This window comes from Cavia porcellus, unplaced genomic scaffold (assembly GCF_034190915.1).
Source record: "Cavia porcellus strain 051 isolate PalLab524CR breed Dunkin Hartley unplaced genomic scaffold, mCavPor4.1 scaffold_30, whole genome shotgun sequence".
NCBI lineage: Eukaryota > Metazoa > Chordata > Mammalia > Rodentia > Caviidae > Cavia > Cavia porcellus.
In genome coordinates this window covers 27,641,686-27,660,746 of record NW_026947513.1, presented here as the reverse complement: position 1 = coordinate 27,660,746, position 19,061 = coordinate 27,641,686, and the positions used below count along the sequence as shown (strand labels likewise).

Sequence of the window (19,061 nt, the reverse complement as noted above, 5' to 3'; positions counted from 1 at the left end):
AGGATCTATAACTTAAGAAATTAAGAACATAAAAGAAGAAATAGGGACACAAACAAGTGGACTACAAAAGCTATTCACAGAAATAATCCAAGAGAATTTCCCTAATTTAGCAAATGGTAAAGATACTCAGATGTACGAGGCATAATCAAAATTCCAGAAATCCAACAAATCACGAAGAGCGTGGGGGGAAATAATTCAAGCTTTGAAAGATAATAACCTCTAGCCAAGATTGATATATCCTGCACAACTGTCCCTAGAAATTGATGGAAAAACAAAGTGCTTCCTAATACTGCAGGATATTCTAAAAAAGGAAAATACCAAGATTCCAGAAATAGTGACAGAGAGGCCACAATGAATGGAGCAGAAAGCAAAATGAAGAAGACAAACTGACAACAAACGACAGAAAAAGAGCTCAACAGAAATGAGGCAGAGAAGATCGGAAGGTAGGAACACCTATTTTGGAGAAAACAAGACATCATAATAGCTAGTGCTGATTTAGTATCATCTTGTTTTGAAGTCCCATCAAACTTATATTCTTCTGTCTCCATCGGTCTTAAAAGGTTGTATCTTATTGGAGTTTATTATATATGATAATATAAGTAAAAACTTTTATAGACAAGGAGATTATACAGAACCCATTGTTCATTTTCTGTTAATTGGTTCTAAATAGCCTGTAATAATGTCATTCTCTTGAATGGTTTTATAGTGTCTTGATATGTTTGGTGCTACAGTATACGAAGTTATACTCAAAGATTTCAAGGAAAGACACTATGGTAACTATTTTTATGTCAGGATATCTTGTGGTGAAACACTATTTTGCTTAAATGGTTATGTTTTGACCTGCGCTATTCTGTTGTTATGCCCTCTTTTATCTCAATCCTCCCTTTTATTTACTTTTTTCTTATCTTTTTAATTAATGGAAAAATAAATAAAAAATAGGGATACATTATAGTAACCTACTTTGATTTCCTATTAACTTAATTTGAAATCCTGTATTGCCCTCACCATCTTGTTTTGACTGATTTTCCCCTATTCTGCTTTGCTTGATAGTACCAAGTTCGAAAGTATAGGCAAAACTGTGAAGACAGTAAGATTCATTATCACGCCCACCCCAGTTGACTATTATCTTCTTTTAAAGTCCTGTAATGTCTCCAATGCTTTGGTTTTATTCTTTTTCTGTTTTGTTCAATTTTATTATAACTGGCAATTCTTCCTAAAATAGCAAGAGGCAGTGTGGTAACCATTGTCAATCACCTTGTATTTTGTTTTTACATTATCTATTATGTCCATCCTTTTGATTTGACTGACTCTGTTCTGATATGTCGCATTTGGTTTTACTCTCTTCAAAAAAAAGTAATAAGAACTGTGGGAGTAATAAAACCCAAAATGTGTAATTGTCATTGTACAAAAGAAAAGAAAGTGCTCTAAAGGTTATAACTGCATATATGTTTAAATGTATAAGATAGATAACCATATTACTGAGTTTTTTTGTATCATTGAACAAAACTGTTTGCACTCTCATTGTTTGAAAGTCCACTTTATATGCTTCAATTTTGTAACTTGAACAACTATTTCTAAGATGATAATATGTAATCTATTAACTAGTGATTTCCTACTATTTATTTTTTAAATTTTGTATTACTTGTACCCTTTTTCTGTTTTTTTCTTTTTCTCCTTAAGTAAAAAAATAATAAAAAAAAGACAAGCTAAGTGGAATTTATGAAATAAAATTATGCTTTTGATATATCAATGTAGCTTTTGATATATCAATCTAGATGACTCAATAAGGCAAGAAGCTGATAATCTTATATTGTAATCAAGTTAGGGCAATAAAATGAAAGTATATTCTGGTGTAAATATTTAAATAAGTACATGTCTATAGGATAAGAACAGAAACTTTTCAGGGGCAATATGTGCCTTTTCCATCTCCTTGTCCTCTTTCCTATCTTATTACTTAGGGTCTATCATTCACATTAGCTTTCATCAGAATAATCAAGATTAATAGGGTAATGATCCTTTCCTTAATCCACAGCTCACATTCATTTACACAAATATAATTTTATGACATAACATTAACAATTCAAAGTAAAACCAATGGTGTTCATTCTTTTTTTTGTCTTTTTGAGACAGAGTCTCGCTATGCAGTTCAGGCTGGCCTTGAGCTCACTTTGTAGCCCAGGCTAGTCTCAAATTCACAGTGATCCTCCTGCCCCAGCCTCCCAAGTGCTGGGATTACAGGCGTGAGCCACCACACCTGGAGTACTGCAAATGTTCCCAAAACAAATCTCTACCTTAGCATTTTCACTTTAAAAATTGACAACTGATACTGAGACTATTTTAGCAAATGCAGAGCAAAATAAACCTCTATAGATAAATAATACACATAATAAAACCACTTTGGTCAAAAAATATTTAGTTGAGGTTTCAAACTACTTCTAAAACTGCCAGATGAGTTGGGTTGTATCACACAACTTGATTCAAGTCTTGATCTTTCTGATCTTTATTGGTATGTCTTTAAGAAGATCCAGTTAACATCTCTGAATTTTAAAAGAAAATTTTAAATAAAAATTCATGTGCCTAGGGATACAGTTAAGTGGCACAGCACCTACCTGGCAAGCAAGAGATCATGAGTTCAATTTCCAGTACCGAAAAAACCCCAGACTTGTAATTACTATATACATCACCTCCTTTATTTCTTAGCAACACACAAACTTTTTCAAATTAAGTATTTTGTCTACTAAAAACATTTTTTTCACCAATACTTTTGCATTTCTTAAATCACAGTATATGAATTGTCCAAGGGAAAAACTTAAGCCAGATGTTCTAACACGACTGTATTCCCAGCACGAGGAAGACTGAGGCAAGAGGATTGCCATGAATTTCAGAACAGTCTGGGCTGTTCAAGTCCAAGTCCAGACTGGACTACACAGTGAGACCCTGCCTCAAAACAAAACATCAACCACTTCTGATGGACATAATTCACTGATGACTGATGTAACAAAGGGATTACTATTTCTCAAATTTTCACTTTCCTAGGGCTGGGGAATTAGTTCAGTGGCTTAAGCGCCTGCCTGGCGATCCCCGGAATTTAAAAAAAAAAAAAAAAATTCACTTTCCTAAAAAACTTGCAATTTTATCATATCCTATTACTACTAAAATTGAGATGGGGTGACTGGCTCATGGGTGGATTTTACTCATCAACAGACTAACCCACTGATACTCATAACTGAGTGTGCACTAGGAGGCATGGATAGGGTGGCAGGAGATGAGGATATTGCCTTCTGAGAGTGTCTCTCTTGCTGGTACTGTTCCTCTAGGCTCTCCTTCCCAAATACGTGCTGGGAAATGACATTTCACTTTGGAACCAGCCCACCACAGCCTCCAACTTCTAAAATCAGGAGCCAAAACAACCTTTCTTTTTTTCTTTTTTTTTTTTTTTTTTTTTTTGGTAGCAGGGATTGAACTCAGAATCTTGTGCTTGCCAGGCAGGCACTTATGCCTCTGAGCTATATCCCCAGCCCTAACCTTTCTCTTGTAAGTTATGAGTGTCAGGTATTTTTGTCCTAGCAATGGGAGTGCTGACAAATACACATGGGGACTTGGTATACAATGCAACTGGCATTATAAATTAGTGAGGGAAAGGATGGACTATTGAATAAACAGGGCTGGGACAATGTGCCATCTCCAAAGGTAGGTTGATGAAATCTGATTCCTACCTCACAAGAAAAACGAGTAAAACAGAGTCATAGAGGTCCAGCGGGGAAATGAGGCTCCATTATAACAAAGAAGGCATTTGAAACTGAGGCATACTGTCTCCCCAGCTATGCCTCACTGTGAGTTTGTGAAGCCCAGTTGGAAGCTGATCTGTTACCCCATCACAGTGTAACAAATTAGTGTGAACCAGTGCTCTACTTTGGCTGAGATGGTAGCCGCAGGTCATGTAGAAAGTTGAACCTTTATGCCAATCTAGATCCACATATTACACCTAAACAGGGTGACAGCTTGATGAAAAGAATATGATGGTTGGTGTCATAACCTAACATCCAAAATGTCCATAATATGATTGGAAATCACATTATACTGAGAACACAGTTATAACAAGGGCAAAGAACAAAAACAACTCAAAAGTCAAACAAACAGTAAGGCAAGATGAGAATGAGTTTGAGCTCAACCAAGAATACACAAGACAACTTAAGGCTGGCCCGAACCATGCAGATCCTGTCTCAAAAAACCACACACACACATACACACATACACGCACACACACACAGAGCAAAATGATAGACATAAAATCCACCATATCACTAAGTATATTAAATATGCAGGGACTACATACTCTTCTCAAAAGTCAGACTAGATTTAAAAAAAAAAAATCCACAACCCAATAATGTTTTGTCTACAAAAGAATCACCTTAGATTGAAAGACATGAACAGGTATAAAAATAAAAGGATGGGAAAAATGTATCATGCAAATAGTGAACATAAGAGGAGTAGCTATTCTCACACAAAATAGATTAAACATATTAGTGACATTTTAATATATCAAGAAGATTCAGCAATTATAAATGTAAACATACAGTTTACACATATCTAATGGTAGAACTGAAAAGAAAAATAAGACAATGGAGAGATTACATTTGAAAGTTTAGTAGCCCATTCTCAATAACTGAAAAAGGATTAAGAAAAATTAGTAAGATTACTGAATACTGCACATTATCAATCGACTTTACTTAAGACTAACCTAGGGAAAAGACAAAAAGTCCCTCACAAATTAGAAAGAGATATTGATACAAATACCACAGATATTTTAAAAGTTATATGAGGACATTATCAACATCTTTAATCCCAATAAATTAGACAACTAAGATAAAATAAAGTTCTAGGGAGACAAAAGTTGTCCAATAGAACTCAAGAAGAAACAGAATTTGCAAGACTTATAAAAATAATGAATTAGAAATTTCAAAAATCTCATAATTTTGACTTATTAATACTATCAAATATTAAGGAAAAATTAATGCCAACTCTATACAAATTCTTTCACACACAAAAAATCAGGTAATAGATTAAATATCAAGAAAGATTAAATAACTTTCTCCCACGACTGGGAATAAAATAAGGTTGTACACATTTATTACTTTTATTAAATGCTCTGTTCAAGTGTCCAGCATGTGCAGTAAAGCAGGAAAAAGAAATTAAAGGCATCCAGATCAGAAAATAAGAAGCAAAACTGTGTTTATTCATGAACATAAACCTGTATATAAAAAACTTATGCAGGAGCTGGGGGGATTTAGCTCAGCATCATAAGCACCTGCCTGGCAAGTATGAGGTTGTGAGTTCAATCTCCATTTAAAAAAAAAAAAAATCCTATGTACGAATCATTCAAAAACCCAAAATTATCAAGTGTATCAAATGTGTTTAGCAGGGTCACAAGATATAAAATAAGCAAAACCTCAATTATATTTCTATATTATCAATGAATACTCCAAATACGTAATTTTATTATTTGTAACAATCTTAAACAAAATAAAATACTTAAAAATTTAATAATATGTAAAACTCACATATTGCAAACTATAAAACACTACTAATGGAATTAAAGACACAAATAGCTGGGTGTGGTAGCACACACATGTAATCCCAGCACTGTAGAAGGATTTCACATTTAAGTATCCTGGGTTCCATTCCCAATGTCCTTTTGCATACACAAAAGACTGCTAAAGGAAAGATACATAATACCTCTGAACTTCAAGATTATTGTCAAGATATTTATTCTACCAAACTGATCAACACAATCTATAGAGAACTTCAGCGGTATTTTTAAAGAAATTGACAAGCTGATTCAAAAATTTATACGAAAATGCCACGGACAAAGAAACGGTCAAGACAATTTTGAAAAAGAAAAATCTTTTCTTCAATTTGAAAATCTCTGGTTTTGCTCCCTTCCAATTTACTCTATGTATTTCAGCCAAAGTGTTCTCCGAATCTGGCTCTATTAATACTTCTCTGCTAAAACTGTCAGATTTCTTTCACTCTTAGGATACAATTTCTTCCAAAAATGGTTCCACAGGCTTTGAGACCTGATTATCTAACTATCATAGTACTTTTTTGCTTCATTTCTCACTTTCCTCTACCACCCAAATCTAAATCACAGCCATATGGGATGAATTTTTATTCCTGGAGAGCCTAGTACTTTGCTGCTAGGTCACTTGTACATGTTGTTCCCCTTGCTTGAAACAAGCAATCCCTCGGCTTCCCTCAGCCTCCCCGCCCCATTTCATTCAGCTCATTTCTACTTTCTTCTGTGTCTCAGCCTAAACCACAATTCTTCAGAAAAACCGTTCTTGAGTATCTCCCTAAAACTATACTAGGTGCCCCCATTAACGAAACATTAATGAAGCAAGGTGTTTTTAAGTATCTTTGTGGCCATTTATACATACTCTATCAAAAAGGAAATTCTATTCCTAACTCCCATTCTATGAGATTTACCTTACTCATTTTTTGAGTATTTTAATTTTAAAAAAAGGCATATTAAAAATGTGTTATAGGCAATAAAAACACTACAACACAAATACACTTAAAAATATTTTGCTAAAACATTTTGCTAAGTAAAACTCAAAAACCACCACATATCATAATACCATTAATATGGAATGTCTGAATAGATAACTCTATGAGGAAAAAAATAATTCAGTGAGGTGCCTAGGGATGGACAGGGAAGTAGGAAGAACAGGAATGGAAATTACTACCAAGATTTCTATTGCAGATGTTGAAAATATTGTAAACCTAAGTTACAGTGTTGGTTTAATAACTGTAAATATACTGGGACCCACTGAATATCAAAAAACAGTATACTTTACAATGGTGAACTTTATGATATGAAAATTATATTTCAATAAAACTGTTAAAATTGGTTCTAAATAAATTGGTCTTTCAAGGTATCATTTTTTTCATTAGAATAGGAATATCTGACCTTTGCTTCTGCCCTGCATTGCAGCTCTGGAAAGCTAAAAGTAGCTACTATACAAGACTGTAAACTTTAACACTATTATGTCATTTTAGCAATATTTTTCCTGACTGCTGTGTGTGGTACTTAAAGGCAAAATGCATGGGCTGGAGGGGGGGCACAGAGTAGTGTTCACTCTGCCTCCTGTGATCCTACACAGAGTCAAGCAAACCAAAACTTGCATGTACCAAATATTAATTGTGCAAGTTAGCAAATAAAACAGTGATTACCAATACACCCACATGTGTGCTGGTATTTGTGAGACTCCACTTTTGGTCAACATAAATACATTACCAGTGAATTTTCAAAAGAAATATATAGAGTTGCAAGCAAACATTTGACTCATAGAAAAATCAGTGTCTCTTTACTATGATTTTTCTTTCCAGAGAAAAATATTCTTTGCTTCACAATCATGCTTTGTTCATAATAATCACTTTTTGGCAATATGTACATTTATGAGTCCTTTGTAAGGATGATATAAATGGAGAATAATATCAGATTTTAAAAAATTTTGACAGGGGGTCTGGGGATTTAGCTCAGCGGCATAAGCGCCTGCCTTGCAAGCAGGCAGTTGTGAGTTCGATCCCTGGTACCGATAAAAAACAAAAACGGAAAAAAAAAAAAGAGACCAAAAATTTCTGACAGGTACTTTGAGTACTCAGTAAGAACTGCAACTCCTTCCACTGAACCAGACAATAAATCAGTTTCACAAAAACAAAATCAAATACGTCATTAATTTATGTTGCCAGTTTTAAAACGTTAAAATAAAAGCACTTTAAAATAAAGGAACTTGGGTCTGGGGATTTAGCTCAGTGGCATAAGCATCTGCCTTGCAAGCAGGCGGTCGTGAGTTCGATCCCTGGTACCGATAAAAATGAAAAAGACCAAAAAAAAAAAAAAAAAAAAAAAAAACAAAAGGAAAATAAAGGAATTTTTGTTACTTATGTACATTAATTATATTATAAATTTTATATAAAGTCAAAGATAATTCGGCTTCATTTGATGTGGCCCAGGCAAACCAAAAAGTTGGATACTCGTGCATTAGAATAATTAGTACAAGGGCTGAGGATGACGTTCAGTGATGGAGTGTTATGGTTTATGTCTGGATAGACCCCAAAGCCTCATGTGATCATGGGGGCAGCTGGATCTAGTTTGTGATTGGTTTATTGTCTAGCCTTGGGATTGGGGTGTGAGTGCTATACCCATCCTAGGGTGAGAAGCCTGCATAAAGTGTAAGGGAGAAAAAGAGGCTTGCCTTCCCCCTTTTGCTCTTGTTTCTTTTATTGTCTTCTGTTACCCCTCTGCCATGCCACCCTGCCTTGCAGCCAGCTAATTATGGACTGAAACCTCCAAAAATTGTGAGCTAAATAAACTTTTCTTTCTTAATTTTAGGCGCCAGGTATTTTGTCTCAACAATGAGAGAAAAGTAACTGTGACATGAAGTGTTTGCCAAAAATAATTAGTACAAAGGAGATAAGCATTACTAAATGTAATTTATGAATGCTATTAAACACTGAGAATTATTAGAAATATAATTAAGAATATGAATGATATGAAATAATCACATTTTGGCTCATGTCACACACATCTATAATATAGCATATAATATAGTGATAAAAACAACTAAGAATATAATTTTTTTTTAATGTAACAACTTTCAGTTATTATTGTTAGTGTTAGGTGCGCCCACCCCGCCCCCAGCACAATCATCATGGCAAGGGTTCAAAGCTGTGCCCTGATAGTGCATACCTCCTTCTTCCCAGAAGCTTCAAAGGTTTACCCAATTCCCTGCACTCTCACAAAATAAATCCGCTCCATCAGTTCCCAGAGCCCTACATCAGAGCTTCCATGAGGCAGAACCTGGCCTTTGTTTGCAGGACAGCCGCCACAATCTTCTCTGTGGTGACTCCTCTGTGCCCCTCTCCCATTAAACTCTTTTTTAATCTACTTGCCTCCTCTCTTTAATACTCTGCACTGCTCTAGATTGAATACAAATCACTCAATCAGTTACAAGTGTGCAACAAATGTAGTTAGTAGCAACAACTTTTCCCTTACCAAAACTAAGCCTCAAAGTTACTTACATTTTAGAGTATAGGCATGCACTTTCACATTTTGGAGTATATACATGGAGCATATACACATGGCAGACATAATGAAAAGATGGAAATAAGAAATAAGACTGTGGTTACCTGGGTAAATTTATGATAACTATAGTAATAACTTTTCATATTGGAGTCTGCCAAAATAGGCTACTGAAACTAAGGAAAACAAAGATTTAACTTTTATTTAAGGTAGAAATTTCAATTACATTAAAACTGTTGTTGAAATAAATTTGATATTGCTGTGGAAATTTTTCATAGGCCAAGAAAAAAATTAGACTTTAATACTTGAAAATCATGGCTCTCTACCTATTTACTGGCACATTAAAAGCAAAAAAACAGAGATTCTATCTCTTAGGTTTGATACATAATCCCCAATGCAGACATTTATAGATGTCAAATATTTGCAACAGAATTAACACTGGCTAAAAACCAGGATGACAATGTTTACACCACAGTACGAACACAGAGAAAAATACCAAAGAAAGAACAAAGAAAGATTATAATAATTTTGTTTTTATTTTTATAGTTTTAAAATCAAATTTCATTAATATTATGGGGTTTACCCACAACTTGACTCAGTTCCATAATTCCAAAGCAGTAGAACACACTGCTTTATACTGATTTAATAAGTTTTTCTGAGTTAATGTGGTAACAATAATTGGTACTAATATTTACATTTTAGCAATTGTTTATTGTATGCCCTTCCCTGTCATACTCTTTCAGTCTTTATAACAGACCTATGAGATAGGAACTACACAATCTCCATTTTGGGGGGTACCGGATCAAGCTCAGGACCTCACACTTTCCAGGCAAGTGCTGTACTACTAAGCTAAATCCCCAAAACCCTACAATCTTTTGGCTTTTTAAGAAGAAGCCACCAAGACACTGAACTAAGTAATTTGTCAAGGTGGCACAGTGATTAAATGGCAAAACCAAGATCGCTCCAGAGCATGTGTGTGCTCTTCAACAATCACATTTTATTGCCTAATATCATTTCTAAAAAGGAAGTTATTCTCACCCAGGGATGCCACTTGCTATTTTGGGGTGGGGATATAGCTCAGCGGCATAAGCACTTGCTTGGCAACTGTGAGGTTGTGAGTTCAATTGCTGGTACAAAAAAGGGGGAGGGGGCTGGGGATTTAGCTCAGCAGCATAAGCACCTGCCTTGCAAGCAGGCAGTCGTGAGTTCGATCCCTGGTACCGATAAAAAGGAAAAAGACCAAAAAAAAAAAAAAAAAAAAAAAAAAAGTCATCAAAAGTTCCTGAGTTAAAGCTGTCAACATATTAATCATTCTAAACAGCCTCAGTGTTTCTTGCTATCTTCTCGTAAGGCTTGCCTTATGAGATTACCATAAAACTATAATCAATTCCATTATTACATCCAAAGATCAAAACTCAAATGAAGAAAAACATCTTCAGTTCATATATACAGCAAATACTTACTGCACTTACAGATTGATCATAGTGCATTTTATGATGTTACTTGGCTCTTGTCAACTATGGACTGGAAACTCAAGCCAAAATAAACTAAGCTGCTGGCGTTAGATAGTTTATTCCAGTGAATGACAGACTAGCTGACTAAAAGACAACATTTAGGGTAGAGTGGTGAGCCCCAGAAAAAGATCCTCTCCAAGATGTGGTGTCCAGACACTGGAATATAGCAACTCGGGGAAGAGAAGTAGGAAGTAGGTCCCCAGGACCCAGCAAAGAGCTGAAGTGCAAATTGAAGCCCCCAGGGAGACTGAAGAGAAAGACCTCAACATAGAAAGAGGTGGTGCTTTCTCCTTGAGTCCAGACATGCCTGCATGAGAAGACTGACTTGAACCTACAGACCACAGTGACTGCTGGTGACCCCAGAGAACTCCAAGGAGAAACAGTAGAATGTTACTGTAGATTTCAGTGGTTGGTGAGTTCTTTGGTTCAGTCATCCCCCAAGTGAGAATGATAGGCTGGAAGCCACCTTGGAAGGGGTCCAACTGAGCTTAGAACTCAGGGCAGCTGCAGGCTGTCTGAAGGAGCCAAGTGTAAGCCAGCAGAGGTGCACATACTGTTGTAGGCTAAATAAATCTAGTTCCAGCCTCACAGTCAAAAACTACCCTGAACCTCAATGGAAATAAAGGTATAGGCTTCCTGCTGGTAGTATTCAACTCATAACTGTCTGCCCACAGTTTCTATCAGTGACAGTGGAGACATGACTTGAAGCGGACATTCTTTTTTTTTCTTTTCCTTTTCTCTCCTTCCTTTTGTTCTCTCCTGTTTGTTTTTATAAATGAGTATAAACAAAGTTTCTAGGGCTTTTTGGTTGTTGTTGTTGCTCTGCTCATTTTTATTTCTTCCTTCTCTTTCTCCTCTTCTTCACCAGTTTCTAAAGTTTGCATAATCTTCCACCCTTGCTTCTAACCTCTTCCTCCTCTTCTTCTAGTTCTCTATTTTGTCTCCCTCATCCCTTTTAAATCTAGTCCCCTATGAGTAAAATCACCATATTGAGGGCTTATTTACTGCATACAATTTTCTGGTTTTAAACCCGGGCATAGTGGCTCACGCCTGTAATCCCAGCACTCGGGAGGCTGAGGCTGAGACCAGCCTGGGCTACATAGCGAGACCCTGTCTCAAAGACAAAAAAAATTTTTCTGGTTTTAGATTTTGTTATATAAACACAAATCTAGTTCATATGGTTAAATGTGGTATATTAATAGTTACCAGTTTGCCATTTTCTAGGCTGTGTTTGATGCCTTTAAACCCACGTTAGTCAAAGTGACATAACTGTTCTAATTAGTTGTTCTTCCTGGTATACCAAGACTGAGATTGCTTGAGGGTCATAGAAACTACTATGGGCCAATGCCAAAGAACCAGGGGCTGTGCCACATAGGCAACAATTTCTCATCCCCAGTAAAATGAAGAACTAGGGCCAGGATTGAGCTCAGTGGCATTAAAGGCCTGCCTAGCAAGCGTGAGGTTGCGAGTTCAATCCCCAGCACGCACGCACACACACACACACAAAATGAAGTGGTAGGGTCTTGCACAGACTCAAAACCAAAAGGCCAACTATACGGGGAAGACATCTCTGAGAAGTAGTCATTTCCTAACAGTTCTAAATATTAGTGATAAAGCTACTTGCCATAAATAATTTATAAACATCAACTCAGGATTAAACTAAAAAAAAAGAAAAAAAGAGACTTAAACAAGATGTAATCCCAGACTTCCAAGTTACTAAAGCAAACCTGGAGGCAATGAGGTGAAACAACCCCAAAGCCATCCACCTGGACTTTCTAATGAGCTAATAGTGGAAATAACAACACAGGTGAACAAGGACCTAGAAAAAACTCAAATCAGAAATAATTTCTCAGATAGCTACAGAGATAGTAACCATAATGAAAGACATACTTAGTGACTTTAAAGCAGATAAGATAAAGAACAAACTGAGGAGGCTTAGGAAAATGATGGAAACCATAAATGCCTGACATAGGCAAGGAATGAAATTCATAAAACAGATATCCAGGAGATTAAAAATTCCACTGGAAGTATACACAGCACAATAAGCCAATGTAAAGACAGAATTTCAAATATAGAAGACAGGATTGTGGTTACTTCTCATAAAAAAGGTTTCTTAAAAATAGTAGGAACCATAAGAAATCAACCCAGCAGCTGCTAGATGATGCCAGGAAGAAAAATATAAGATTGATTGGAGTCAATGAAAAAGCAGGAGGTAGCACATATGACATTAAAAAACCTATTTACAGAAGTCATTGCAGAAAATTTCCCAAACAGAAACAAAGAATCTGGCATACAGGTAAGTGGGGAATACAGAACTCCAATTAGCCATGATCCAAAAAAAAAAAAAAAAAAAAAAAAAAAAAAAAAAGCACTACAGCAAAGCATGTCATAATAGTCAAGATTCCAGAAATTCAACACAAGAACTTAATATTGAAAGCTTTTAGGGAAAAGAAATGAATTATCTGTAACGGAAAACCAATAAAAATCACAGCTGACTTCTCAACCCAGCTGTCAAGTAAAACACAGCTTGGAGTTAAGTATTTCAAGCCCTACTTTCGTAGGTAAAGGAATACATCTCGAGATCAAGCTCAGGGGTAAAAAGGTTCATAAACAATTAGGTAGAGAGCAGGTTGCCCCCTAATCTAAAAACTAAAGGAGTTAGTGGGACCCAAACTGTACAAAGCACCCTGAGAAAGGGAAAGGGGAGGAAGTGTCTAAAAAAGGAAGGCAGAGGACACTGTTATTAGTGTATCAGGATTTAAAAGCCACATTATTCTTATCGCTCTATTTAGCTTGATTTTATTCTTTTTTTTTGTTTGTTTGTTTTGTCTTTTTGAGACAGGGTCTCACTATGTAGTTCAGGCTGGCCTTGAGCTCACTTTGTAGCCCAGGCTGGTCTCGAACTTGCAATGATCCTCTGGCCTCAGCCTCCCAGTGCTGGGATTACAGACGTGAGCCACCACGCCCGGCCTAGCTTGATTTTATTCTATTCCAGTCTGTCTACTCGTACTAGATTTAGGGCACAGACAGCTATCCCTAAAACAGCAGGATATACTATAGTGACCATCTTTAATTTCCTAGTAACTTAACCTGAAGCCCTGTATTACTTACACTTCTTACTATAACTGATCTTATTGGAATCTGGTTTGTTAGATCACTGTTTTGTCTTGACTGATTTTATTCAAATCTGGTATGCTTCATAGTATCAGTAGAGGAAACTACTCTAAAGACGACAAGATTCAATAGGATACCAATTCCGGTTTGATTATTAACTGCTTTTGAAGTCCTATAATGTCTCCAATGTTATGCTTTTATTAACATTGCTAGGTACTGCTATGTTCAATTATACTATGCCTGATGATATAGACAATTCTATTGAAAATAACAAAAGAAGGGCTGAGGATTTAGCTCAGCGGCACAAGCACCTGCCTTGCAAGCAGGCAGTCATGAGTTCGATCCCCGGTAGCGACAAAAAGAAAAGAAAAGAAAATAACAAAAGACATCACAGTAACTACTGTAGATCACCTAGTATTGTGGTTTTATATGTCTTTTTCATTTCATGTTTTTCTAGGAATTTGTTTTGTTGTCTCATTTTGTTTTTCCCTCTAATACAGAAAGGATAGGTGTACACGTAGACACTCATGCATGTGTAGAACTTGTAAACAGTTTACAAGAATTGATTATATAATGTAAAACATAATGAACAGATACTCTGAAGAAAAAGAGACACAAAGATACCCAGTGCTAATTCCGTAGCATGATACAAAATCTAGCAATACTATTATTCTCTGTTCAGAATGATACTAGTTTGTTCCCTTTTGTTTAATTTCAACATACATAAAGATATGGACAGCTATTTTGGAGAATGAGAAACATTATGGCAGCCATTGTTGACTTCCTTATTGTCTGGTCGTGAAGACCTGAAATGCCTTCATCATCCTTTTCTGATCAGTTTAATATTATTTTGTTCAGTATGAATTCATTGTGTGTGAAGATATGGACAACTATTTGGAAGAAAACAAAAGACAATATGATAGACAGTGAAGATCTCCAGTCGTCTTGTTTTGAAATGTTTCTTAAATTGTTTTCTTATGATCTGTTTTGTTCTATTGTTATGTTTAATTTTACCCTCTTTAAAATAACAAAATAAAAAAAATTTAAAATTTTTCAAGCCCTAAACAGAACAACCTCCCACTCAGATACATGTACCCTGCAAAACCAACTAACAGCATTGATGGAGAAATAAGGTACTTCCATGATAAAGAACAGCTGAGGAAATTTATTAACATTAAACTAACACTCCAAAATCTTCTGAAGGACATTCTAGAAGGACATAACAAGAATTACAACTCCATGAACCCCAACACAAGGAATTCACCATGCAAGGCCAAAGAATTAAACATGGAGAGGGGCCAGGGATTTAGCTCAGCGGCATAAGCACCTGCCTGGCAAGCACAAGTTCATGAGTTCGATCCCTGGTACCAAAAAAGAGAGAGAGAGAGACAGAGAGAATTAAACACGGTGGGGGGCGGTCAACAACAGGAAAATAACATGACAAGAATAAGTCATTACATACCAGTTATAACCATCAATGTTAATGGTCTCAATAGAGAGAGACTAGTAGAATGGATCAAGAAGCAAGATCCAACAATATACTACATAAAAGAAACACATTTAATTAAAAAAAAATTGATAGACAAAGTTGAAGGATGAAAAATAACACTCCATGTGACAGGAACTCAGAAAAAAGCAGGGGTAGCTTTCTATTTGCAAACAGGATTTCAAGCCAAGACTAATTGAGAGAGACAAGAAAGGTCATTATCCCTTTACAAAGGGAACAATCCAAGAGTAAGAAGTAACAGTCATAAATATATATGCACCAAATATCAGTACACCCAACTATATAAAACAAATATTAATAGACATGAAAATATGAATTAAGCACTAATACAACAGTAATGGTATATCCCACTGTCATAAACAGATCAACTAGACAAAAAAAAAAAAACAAAAAAACCCCAATGAATTATTAGAACTGAATCAAAATTTTGAACAAATATACTCAGAGGTCTACAAATTGGCAAATTTAGGGTTAACTCAGTTTGTCATTTTTTTAGGCTGTATGTGATACTGTTGCCCTCACTCTAGTCAAAACTGATATAATTGTTCTAAACAGCTATTGGTCCTAGTATCTCATGACTGAGATGGACTAAGGGTCACAGAAAATACTGTGGAACAGTGCCAAAGAACCAGGGACTAGGCCAAACAAGCAACAACTTTTCCTTTTCAACAAACTGAAAACTCAAAACCTAAAAACCACCTATACCTGAAGATATCTCAGAGAAGTAATCATCACTTAAGAATTCTAAATACCACCAATAAAGCACACACTACATCAACCCAGGAGTTAAACTAAAAAAGAAAAGAAATGAGTAGACAAATAAGATGCAGCCCCAGATATCTGGTTCACCAAAGGCCAACTCAGAAGGCAATAAGATGAAACAATCCAAAAGTCCTCTTCCAGGTCTCTCTGAAGAATAAAGCAACTGAGTAAAGCTCTGGAAAAAATGAAGTCAGAAATAATTTCTCAGATAACCACATAGATTACCAAAATACACACCATGAGCAGACACAGACAAAACAGACAAGCTTAAGAAAATTATGAAAGTTCACCTAAGAAAGAAATGGAATCCATGAAGCAGATTCAAGCAGATATCCAGAAGAATAAAAACTCCACTGAAAGTATTTGAAGCAGATTAGGCCAATGTGAGTACTGGATCTCAGATACTAAAGACAGGCTTGCAGCTAGCCATGAGGAAAAGAAATATTTCTCAAAAATAGCAAGGGACTTGCATGTTGGACGTGTCTGCCCCTCCTTGCTTTGGGAGTAGAAATGCATCCGTAACATGCTACATGAATAAAGGAGTTCTCAGGGCTGCCAACCTTTCAGTAGAGGTTGAGTGGTAGTATAGTTCTCCTACATTAAAAAAAAAAAAAAAAAAAAAAAAGGCAAGAGACCATGAGAAATAAATCCAGCAGTACTAGATGAGACAAAGAATAATAACTTAAAATTTACTGGAGTCAATGAAAAAGCAGGAGATACCACAAATGATAAAATACATGTTCATAGATACCATGGCAGAAAACTTTTCTGGTAGAGAAAAGAATTTAATATACAGATAGATAAGTCATACAGAACTCCGATTAGGCATGATTAAAAAAAAATATCTACAGCCAGGCATACCATACTCAAGATTCCTGAAATTCAACACAAGAATAAAATCTTAAAGGCTGTCAGGGCAAAGAAACAAATCACCTATAAAGGAAGCCCATCAGAATCTCAGCCGGCTTCTCAGCACAAATTCTCAAGCCAAGGAGAGCTTAGGGCAAAGTACTTCAAGTTCTAAAGGAAAACAACTTTCAACCCCAACTGATGTACTATGCAAAACTATCATTCAAAATTGATGGAGAGGGACTGGGGATTTAGCTCAGCAGCATAAGCGCCTGCCTTGCAAGCAGGCAGTCGTGAGTTCGATCCCTGGTACCGATAAAAATGAAAAAGACAAAAAAAAAAAAAAAATGGAGAAATAAGATACTTCCATGACAAAGAATATCAAGGAAATTTATGACCACCAAACCAACACTCCCAAATGTTCTGAAGGGCGTTCTAGAAAGAGATAATGCTCCATGAATCCCAATAAAAGGAATCCACCAGGAAAGACAAACAATTACAGGGAAGGGGGAAAAAAAGAGAGCCAAAAACAAGACAATAACATAATAAGGCTAAGTCAAAACCTATCAGTTAAAAAAAGAAAAAAACCTATCAGTTACAACTATCAATTTTAATGGTCTCAATTCATCAGACAAAAGACACAGACTGGCAGAATGGATCAAGAAGCAAGATCCAACAATATGCTGCACACAAGAAACACATTTAATTAAAAAGAAATTCAGGCCTGGGATTTAGCTCAGCAGCGTAAGCGCCTGCCTGGCAAACGCAAGGTTGTGAGTTGCATCCCTGGTACAAAAAAAAAAAAAAAGAAAAGAAAAAAGAAATTCACAGACTGAAAGTCAAAGGATGGAAAACAATATTGCATGTGACAGGAACCCAGAAAAAAGGAAGCGGGTAGCTATTCTATTTGCAGACAAAGTGAACTTCAAGCTAAGACTGAAGGTTACTATATCCTTGTAAAGGGAACAATCCAAGCAGAAGAGAAAACAATCATAAATATATATGCAATAAATACCAGTGTACCCAATTACTAACAGACATGAAAAATCAAGTCCTAATACAATTGTATTGGGAGACCTCAATACCTCACCGTCACAAAAAAGACATATCAACTAGACAAAAAAATCAACAATGAAATATTTGAATTAAATCTAACTTTTAAACAAATGGACTTTGTAGATGTCTATAGTGTTCTACCCCACAACATCAGAATACACATTCTTCTCAACTGCACATAGGATGTTCTCCAAAATAAGACCATATACTGGCACAGAACATGCTTAAGTAAATGCAAAGGAACTGAAATTATCCCATGCATACTATCAGACCACAGTGCAATGAAACTGGAACTCCATGGCCAAAGAAATCACAAGAATGTCATAAATACATGGAAATTAAATAGCACCCTACTGAACCACCAATGAGTCACAGATGAAGTTAATGAAGAAATTAGACAGTTTTTACAGTTAAATGGTAACAACAATACAACATACCAGAACTTGTGGGACAAAATGAGAGCAGTCTTAAGGGGGAAATTTACAGCAGTAAATACCCATATCAGGAAAACAGAGCAAGCACATATAAACAACTTTTTTTTTTTTTTTTTTGGTCTTTTTCGTTTTTATCAGTACCAGGGCTCAAACTCACGACTGTATATAAACAACTTAATGGTGAACCTCAAACTTCTAGAAAAAGAGCAGACTAAGCCAAAAGCTTGTATAAGGGAAGAAATTATGAAGATCAGAGCAAAAGTCAATGCACTGGATACTAAAAAACAAAATCACTACAAAAGAAAATCAATGAATCAAAGAGTTGATTCTTTGAAAGATTAAATAAGATTGACAAATCCTTAGCCAATCTTATCAAAAAAGGGGGGAGGGGGTTTCAAATCTACACAATTAGGAATGAAAAGGGTGAGATCACAACCAGATCCTGCAGAAATCCAGATCACCTATATCTATTTTGAAAACTTGTATTCTGATAAGATGAAAAATATAGAAGATATGGACAGATATCTAGATATATATGGATTATCAAAGCTGAATCAAAAAGATATAAAAATCTTAAATTAACCAATATCAATCAATGAAACTGAAAACTCAACCTGCCTATCTCTGCCTCTGATCCACATTTTTCACACAAAGCAACCCTCAAATAAGCACATATGATGGCGTGCTTTCTGATTCTCTCAGAGGGAGATAAGCAGAAGCTCTTGAATAGAGTGGGGGTC

At 35.8% G+C, this 19,061-nt stretch overlaps 1 protein-coding gene and 1 non-coding gene across 5 annotated transcripts in view; one reads left to right on the top strand and one right to left on the bottom strand.

The window, feature by feature from the left end:
* Slain2 (SLAIN motif family member 2) overlaps positions 1 to 19,061 on the bottom strand; it is an 84,128-nt gene that overhangs the window by 47,691 nt on the left and 17,376 nt on the right. The gene's annotated exons all lie outside the window — the stretch shown is intronic.
* LOC111757364 (small nucleolar RNA U109) lies at positions 16,449 to 16,584 on the top strand. Its single transcript, XR_002791733.1, has one exon. It is a non-coding gene; the product is annotated as a small nucleolar RNA U109 (small nucleolar RNA).